This window comes from Oryctolagus cuniculus, chromosome 7 (assembly GCF_051225735.1).
Source record: "Oryctolagus cuniculus isolate XC-2025 breed Fujian yellow rabbit chromosome 7, ASM5122573v1, whole genome shotgun sequence".
In the NCBI taxonomy this organism is placed as follows: Eukaryota; Metazoa; Chordata; class Mammalia; order Lagomorpha; family Leporidae; genus Oryctolagus; species Oryctolagus cuniculus.
The window spans coordinates 141597970-141607230 of record NC_142873.1 but is presented as its reverse complement, the minus strand read 5'-3'; positions in this window follow the sequence as shown (position 1 = coordinate 141607230).

Here is a 9261-nt window from a genome sequence, read left to right as displayed (position 1 = left end):
TTTGAAAGACACAGTTACAGACAGAGGTAGAGACAGAGACAAAGAGAGGTCTTCCATCCACTGGTTCATTCTCCAAATGGCCTCAATGGCTGGAGCTGTGCTGATCCAAAGCCAAGAGCTGGGAGTTTCTTCTGGGTCTCCCATGCAGGTGCAGGGGCCCAAGGACTTGGGCCATCTTCTGCTGCTTTCCCAGGCACTTCAGCAGGGAGCTGGATCAGAAGTGGAGCAGGCCGGCGCCGTGGCTCACTAGGCTAATCCTCCACCTTGCGGCACCGGCACACCGGGTTCTAGTCCCGGTCAGGGTGCCGGATTCTGTCCCGGTTGCCCCTCTTCCAGGCCAGCTCTCTGCTATGGCCAGGGAGTGCAGTGGAGGATGGCCCAAGTACTTGGGCCCTGCAGCCCATGGGAGACCAGGATAAGTACCTGGCTCCTGCCATCAGATCAGCGCGGTGCACCGGCAGCGGTGGCCATTGGAGGGTGAACCAATGGCAAAGGAAGACCTTTCTCTCTGTCTCTCTGTCTCACTGTCCACTCTGCCTGTCAAAAAAAAAAAAAAAGAAAGAAAGAAAGAAAGAAAGAAGTGGAGCAGCAGGGACTGGAACCAGAGCCCATATGGGATGCTGGTGCTGCAGGCCAGGGCTCTAACCCACTGCACCACAGCACAGGCCCCAAAGTGTACCCTTAACTGCATGTATTAGAGAAGAATAAACACTGTATAACAGAGTTCAGTACCCAGCTTAGGAAATCCAAAAAAGACAACATAATAACACTCCCTAGTGCAGGAAATAATAGAGGAATAAATCAATAAAACGGAAACCAAAGGAACAATAGAGATGATCAGTAAAGAAATGACTAATAAAATAGATGCATTTCTCTTATTTTTAAAAAGATTTATTTGTCTACTTGAAAGTCAGAGTTACACAGAGAGAGAAGGAGAGGCAGAGAGAGAGAGAGAGGTCTTCCATCCGCTGGTCCACCCCACAGATGGCCAAAACGGCCAGAACTGCGCCGATCCAAAGCCAGGAGCCAGGAGCTTCCTCTGTGTCTCCCACGTGGGTGCAGGGGCCCAAGGACACGGGACATCTTCCACTGCTTTCCCAGGCCATAGCAGAGAGCTGGATTGGAAATGGAGCAGCTGGACTCGAACCGGCGTCCATATGGGATGCCTCACTGCAGGCGGCAGCTTTACCCTCTATGCCACAGAGCCAGCCCCAGATGCATTTCTAACAAGACTGATTAAAAAAAAAAAAAAAAAGGCGGCCCAGATAATATTAGAAATGAAAACAGGATAGATAGATTTTGATTTTTTAGATTTATTTTATTTATTTGAAAGGCTGAGTTACAAAGAGAGGAAAAGACAGAAAGAGAGGGAGAGATCTTCCATCTGCTGTTTCATGTCTCATATAGCTGCAATGACCAGGGCTGGGCCAGGCCAGAGCCAGGAGCCAGGAGCCAGGAGCTTCTTCTGGTTCTCCCAGGTGAGTGCAGATGCCCAAGCACTTGGGCCATCCTCCACTGCCTTCCCCAGACACAGCAGAGAGCTGGACTGGAAGAGGAGCAGCTGGGTCTAGAACCCAGTGCGCATATGGGATGCCGGCGCCACAGGCGGAGGATTAACCAAGTGAGCCACGGCACCGGCCCCTGTTCATTCTTTACATTTATGTATTTGTGCTTTTCATTTTTAACTTTTAAAGGTTTGTATATATATATACATATATATGCACATATATATATATATTTACTTATTTGAGAGACAGTGTGACAGAGAGGGAGGGATAGGGTTATCTTCCGCCTGCTGGTTGACCCCACAAATGGCCAGGGCTGGGCCAGGCCAAAGCCAGGGGCCTGGAACTCCATCCAGGTCTCCCACGTGGGCTGCAGGGGCTCAAGCACTTGGGTCATCTTGCGCTGCCTTCCCAGGAACATTAGCAGGGAGTGGATGGGAAGGGGACTAGATGGGACTTGAACTCACTCATGCTCTGATACAGGAGGCCGGCTGGCAGGTGGCTGCTTAACCCGCTGTGCCACAATGCAGGCCACACTGTACATTCTTAAATCAGCCTCACAGGTTTGGCAGTTTCATTAACTTTTTTCAAATCATCAATTTTTGGCTTCGTTAATCCTCCCAAAGGCATCTTGGTTTTCTACTTTATTAATTTTTGCTCTTCATTTTCCTTTTTCTACTTTCTTTGGGTTTATTCTACTGTTCTTTTTATTTTCTAAGCCTGAGCCAGATAGAGAATATTTTCAGCACCCCAGCCGAGTTTAATCGTTCCCAGTTTCCCAGGGGCAAAGCTGATTTCAGCTTCCATCACCACAGATTTCGTTTCGCTGCTTCTGAATTTCATACCGATGGAATTACAGAGTATTTCTATTTCTGGCTTTTTTCACTCAAAAGTATTTCTTGGAGGCTCTTCTATGTTGTTACTGTCCCCGTAGCTGTGTGGGTGCGTGTGTGTGTGTGTGTGTGTGTGCCTGTGTGTGTGTGCATGTGTGTGTGTGCATGTGCGCGTGTGTGTGTGGGTGCATGTGGGGGGGTGCGTGTGTGTGTGGGTGCATGTGTGGGGGGGGTGCGTGTGTGTGTGGGTGCATGTGTGTGTGTGTGGGTGCATGTGTGTGTGTGCGTGTGTGTGTGTGTGTACCTGTCACCGTGGGACTGCAACTTCCCCTGTTGCTCAGCATTTGCTTCCAGTGCATTTAAGTTTCTACAAACGGGAAGTGCTTGTGTCTTTGTTATCAACTCTAACCTTAATCGACCTGAACCAAGAGGAGGGTGTGTGTGAGCTCTGAAGTTAAGGCTGGGGGCCGGCGCTGTGGCACAGCGGGTTACGCCACGCCACCTATGACACTGGGCATCCCCTATGGGCACTGGTTCGTGTCCCAGCTGCTCCACTTCTGATCCGGCTGCTGGGAAAGCAGCGGAGGATGGCCCAAACATGTGAAAGACCCAGATGGAGGTCCAGATTCCAGGCTCCTGGTTTGTGCCTGGTATAGCCCAGGCCACTGGGTCCCTTTGGAGAGTGAACAAGTGAACGGAAGATCTCTCTTTCTGTCTCTCCCTTTGTCTCTGTCATTCTGCCTTTCAAATAAATAAAATAAACCTTTAAAAAAAAAGGAAGGCTGGCTTTCAGGCTTGATGGGTGGCCAGTGTTTGGCAATGCTCCACGCGCACTTAAGAAGTGCTGTTCACGATGCTAACTGCCACACCTTCACTGACTGTTGTCTGCTGAGTCAGTGGTAAGGAAGACAGGCATTTTGAACGCTCCCACTTGGAACAGTGTATTGTCGATTTATGATCACTGCAGAGGTGTTGGACATGTCCCTAACGTTTTCTGGTCTTCGTTTTCTCCAGCCTTGCCTTTTACAAAGCAGACGGGTTTATCTCTTTCTTTTATTCTTTCTTTCCTTTTCTCTATTTGAGAGGGAGAGAGAGGGAGAGGGGAGAGAGAGAGAAAAGGAGGTCTTCCATCCACCGGTTCACTCCCCAGTTGGCTGCAACGGCTGGAGCTGAGCTGATCCGAAGCCAGAAACCAGGGGCTTCTTCTGGGTCTCCCATGTGGGTGCATGGGCCCAAGGACTTGGGCCATCCTCCACTGCTTTCCCAGGCCATAGCAGAGAGCTGGATAGGAAGTGGAGCAGCCGGGTTTCAAACCGGGGCCCATATAGGATGCCGGCACTTCAGGCCAGAGCGTTAACCTGCTGCGCCACAGCGCTGGCCCCCTGAGTTTTATTTTTATTTTTAATTTCAGTGTATTTTCCTTCCTAGTGTTTTTACACATCTGCATGAACATTTTTGGTGTCTCTAGTTGCTTTTGTAATTTTATATTATACTCATTAAAACATTTAACATACAACTATTTTTTATTCTATACCCAATCATACAAAGATCTGAAGGCACCTGAATTTATTTTTAGTTGTGTCTACCTGGCTATCAGTCCTGGTGACTTGACCCCATAGGAATTTTGTGAGCAACATGATCCAAGCATGGAATTCTCTTTTTCCCACATGGAAAACTGATTTCCCCACTGCCATTTCTTGCAGGAAATTGGTTTAAGTGACACCTTTTTTTTTTAAACTTTTATTTAGTAAATATAATTTTTCCAAAGTACAGATTATGGATTACAATGGCTTTCCCCCCCATAACTTCCCTCCCACCCGCACCCCTCCCATCTCCCGCTCCCTCTCCTAACAAATTCACATCAAGATTCATTTTCAATTATCTTTATATTCAGAAGATCGATTTAGTATATATTAAGTAAAGATTTCATCAGTTTGCACCCACACAGAACATAAAGTGTAAAATACTGTTTGAGTACTAGTTATAGCATTAATTCACATTGGACAACACATTAAGGACAGAGATCCCACATGAGGAGTAAGTACACAATGACTCCTGTTGTTGACTTAACAATTTGACACTCTTGTTTATGGCATCAGAAATCTCCCCAGGCTCTAGTCATGAGTTGCCAAGGCTATGGAAGCCTCTTGAGTTCACTGATTTTGATCTTATTTAGACAAGGTCATAGTCAAAGTGGAAGTTCTCTCCTCCCTTCAGAGAAAGGTACCTCCTTCTTTGATGGCCCGTTCTGCCTACTGGGATCTCACTCGCAGAGATCTTTCATTCAGGTTTTTTTTTTTTTTTAATGTCTTGGCTTTCCATGCCTAAAATACTATCATGGGCTCTTCAACCAGATCCGAATGTCTTAAGAGCTGATTCTGAGGCCAGAGTGCTGTTTAGGACATCTGCCATTCTGAGTCTGCTGTGTATCCCACTCCGCATGTTGGATCGTTCTCTCCCCTTTTTATTCTATCAGTAAGTATTTGCAGACATTAGTCTTGTTTCTGTGATCCCTTTGACTCTCAGACCTATCAGTGTGATCAATTGTGAACTGAAATTGATCACTTGGACTAGTGAGATGGCATTGGTACATGCAATCTTGATGGGATTGTATTGGAATCCCCTCGCACATTTCTAACTCCACCATTTGGGGCAAGTCCTATTGAGCATGTCCCAAATTGTACATCTCCTCCCTCTCTTATTCCCAGTGATACCTTTGACATGTGTCAAACTTCCAGTCTGCATGGCTCTGTTTCTGAACTCTAGATTCTGTTCCCATTATTTATGTGCAGGGGTATTTCAAGAATTTCACTGAACCAGAATTTTTTTTTTTTTTTTTTGCCAGGAAGAGTTAGACAGTGAGAGAGAGAGACAGAGAGAAAGGTCTTCCTTTCGTTGGTCCAAATGGTTGTTATGGCTGGCGCACTGCGCCGATCCGAAGCCAGGAGCCAGGTGCTTCCTCCTGGTCTCCCACATGGGTGCAGGGCCCAAGCACTTGGGCCATCCTCCACTGCACTCCCGGGCCACAGGAGAGAGCAGGACTGGAAGAGGAGCAACAGAGACAGAATCCAGCACCCCTAACCGGGACTAGAACCCCGGGTGCCGGAGCCACAGATGGAGGATTAGCCTAGTGAGCCACGGCGCCGGCCTGAACCAGAATTTTGACATCAAAAAAATTCTGCAGTCCGTGCATAGCTCTTTCACAACACACGTGATCTATGAACTTTTGGAAGACTCTTCATATTAGTCAGCTTCGCATCACCATGACAAAATTCCTGAAGCAACCAACCTAACAAAGAGGAAAGGTTTATTTAGCTCTGGGTATGGGAGGTCCAAGTCCAAGATCAAGTGTCCTTGTTGGCGGCCTCTGCCAGAGGGAGGTGGCTGGCAATGGCTTGGCAAATGCACAGAGTCGCATGGTGAGCCAGGAAGCAGAGGATGCTGGTGGGCCCAACTCAGGCTTTCTGAGTGACCCTCTCTGGGAGACACACCCCAGCGAGCTAAGCACCTCCCACCAGGCCCCTCTTCTAAACACCACCACCACTGCATGAAGTTCCACCCTCTTGGGACCATTGGTTTAGGACATCGGGGCTTAAACGTCGCAGTTTGGGAGGTAAATCAATCGTGACAGAGCACAGCGCTGGTCTGTCCCTCAGCCGACACCCGCCCGTCTCCGACACTTCCGTGGTGTGGGAAGTCATGATAACCCGCGGGTGAGCCTCCTGCCCTTGTCTGTCTGCTTCAAATTGCCTTGACTACTCAGGCTTGGCTGTTCATTCTTTAAAGACAAGCCGTCCTTACGCTTGCTTTAGGATGAGCGTGGCTTGGCTGCCAAAACATGAATTTTTAAAGCCCTTTGTTTTACCCTCTATTGAAATAGAAATCGCTGTCTGGCTTAATTCATGCGGACCTGCCACCCTCACCAGGGAGCCTCGCCTTCTCCTTCTCCATTCAGCCGCGACTCCCAGACAAGAGTCACGATTTTCCCCACAAACATCTCGCGCATCTCGGGTTTGTTCCGAGGGAACTCATGGCTTTTTACGCTTTGATACGCAGCATTTTCAATGTGTTGCTAGTACTCAGAGAGGAGATGGCAGGGCCGTGAAGGGTGGGACACATCTGTGATTGCGCCCTACATCTGTGACTGCACGCTACCCAGACCCGGCCCTGAGCGCCGCAGGGCCACGGCGGGGTAGGGGCGAGCTGGATGGTGTGCATGCAGCGAGTCCGTGTAGTCACCAAGGAACCCCGGGCTTGCAGACCTCCTGTGCCTGCTGTTTGCCACACAGGGGATGCTGTCTTTACTGGACAGTGAGCTTAGCTGCCTTCAACACCAGCTCTATATTCCAGAGGTAGCTGCTACATAGGAGATCTTCAAAAACCTCATGAAAAACTAAGGGGGCAGGCACTGGACCTCACAGTGAAGTCACAGATTGCAACGTGCAAGTCTTCTCTCCAAGTGTCAGGAGCCAATGCCACCTCCAGCGCCCAACTCCGCTTCCTGCTAAGTTGCAGACCCTGGGGGGTAGTGGTGATGGCCCAAGTTCCTGGTTCCTGCCACCCATGGGGGAGACCTGGATTGATTGAGTTCTTGGCTCCTGGCTTTGGTTCCTCAGCCATTTGCAAGCATAGTAGGTGGGAGCCCTCTCTCTCTCTCTCTCTCTCAAATAAGTTAGTAAAAAGTGATTTTAATGCACATTATGAAAAAAAATCATGTACGGATTCCAAAATGTTTAGTCCAAAAACTTATCTTCTTAATTCCGTTTTCCTGTAAACTTTTTGACTTTCCCTCATACGAATCTCCCAAAGGAATTAGCAAAAAGAAAAACAAAACAAAACAAGGCCCAGGGCAAAGAGGCCGTGAGTGCCTCTGTGGCAAGGGCCCCAAGGGACAGCGGAGTTCAGGGCATCGCCTCGCGACAGGAGCCCTCTCGGCTTTAACAGTTTGCCATAGAAGCCCAGATTTCCTGGATAGATGATCACATGATATACAAAAACGTAAGGAACAATTTGTTTCTCCTTTTCCAGTGGTTTGTGTCATTCACTTATTTTCATTTTTTTATTGTACACGCCAAGAAATCCAGTACAGCCTTTGAACAAATAAGGATAGTATAACTTTTCGAGTTTCTGATTTTTTTAAAAGATTTATTTATTTATTTGAAAGTCAGAGTTACGCAGAGAGAAAGACAGGTCTGGGCTGGCGCTGTGGCACAGTGGGTTAAAGCCCTGGCCTGAAGCACCAGCATCCCACATGGGCGCCAGTTCTAGTCCCAACTGCTCCACTTCCAATCCAGCTCTCTGCTATGGCCTGGGAAAGCAGTAGAAGATGGCCCAAGTCCTTGGGCCCCTGCTGCCATGTGGGAGACTGGGAAGAAGCTCCTGGCTCCTGACTTTGTATTGGCTCAGCTCTGGCCGTTGCGTCCATCTGGGGAGTGAACCAGCAGATAGAAGACCTCTCTCTGTGTCTCTACCTCTCCGTGTAACTCTGATTTTCAATAAATAAAATAAATCTTACAAAAAAAGAAAAGAAAGAGAGGTCTTCCATCCGCTGGTTCAGTCCCCAAAAGGCCGCAATGACCGGAGCTGCACCAATCCGAAGCCAGGAGCCTCTTCTGGGTACTCACGCGGGTGCAGGGGTCCAAAGACTTGGGCCATCTTCTACTGCTTTCCCAGGCCATAGCAGAGAGCTGGACTGGAAGAGGAGCAGCTGGGACTTGAACTGGCACCTATATGGGATGCCAGCACTACAGGCGGCAGCTTTACCCGATATGCCACAGCGCCAGCCCCTCGAGTTTCTGATTTTGAAAAGAATGCTTTTAAGCTATTGCTATCAGAGTAGATTTGAGGAAGATATTTTCTAGCAGGTTGAAAAGTTCACTCCGGAGGAGTTGTGGCGCAGCAGGTTAAACTGCCGCTCCAGACACTTGCATTTCATACGGGAGTGCCTGGGATCAAGCCCCACCTCCACTTCCTGCTAAGGTGCCTGGGAGGCAGCAGATGATGCTGTCACTCAAGTGGGAGACCCGGATGGAGTTCCTGTTACAGGCATTTGGAGAATGAACCAGTGGATCTCTCTGTCTCTGTCTCTCTCTATTGTTCTAACTTTCAAGTCAATAAAGAGGAATAATAAAGCATTTTGGGAAATATAAACTGTTCAAACTATTCCTAGTTTGCTAAGAATTTTTATAAATGCTTTAATTTTGTCAAATGCTTTCTCTCTTCTGTTTTTTTTTTTTTTCCTTTTAATCTGTTAGTGTGTGACTTCAAAATGACAATTTTCTAATGTTGAAATATTTCTGCATTCCTGGAAGAAATTAAACATATATGTGTGTATGATTTTTTCTTTTCTTTTTTTTTTTTTTTTTTTTTTTTTTTGAGGGAGAGAGAGAGGGATCTTCCATCTGCTGGTTCACTCCCCAAATGGTTGCAACCACTGGACTCTGCCATCCATCCAGGTCTCCCACATGGATGGCAAGGTACACCTTCTGCTGCCTTCCCAGGCATGTTAGCAGGGAGCTGGATCAGAAGCAGAGCAAACAGGACTCCAGTGCTCCAATATGGGGTTCCAGCACCACAAGCAGGGGTTAACTTGCTGTGCCACAATGCCAGCCCCTCATTCTATCTTTTTAGATGTCTTTTTGTATTTAGTAAAAGGTGAAAGATTCATATGATCTGAAGAGAAACCACAGTATATCTCTTTTTGTATTTAGTTTGATGACAATGCATTTAGGATATGTGCATTTTGTCCATAATTGAAATTGACCTAAAATCTTCCTGTTTCAAAACATCCCTGTCTAGGTTGGATGCCAAGCTAGACTTGCTACATAAATGCAGTGCGTAGTTTTCCCTCTTTTTGTGTTATTTAAGGTGATTTGAATCTGATATGGACTGTCTGTGCCCTGAATCTGTACCGGAGCTTGGGG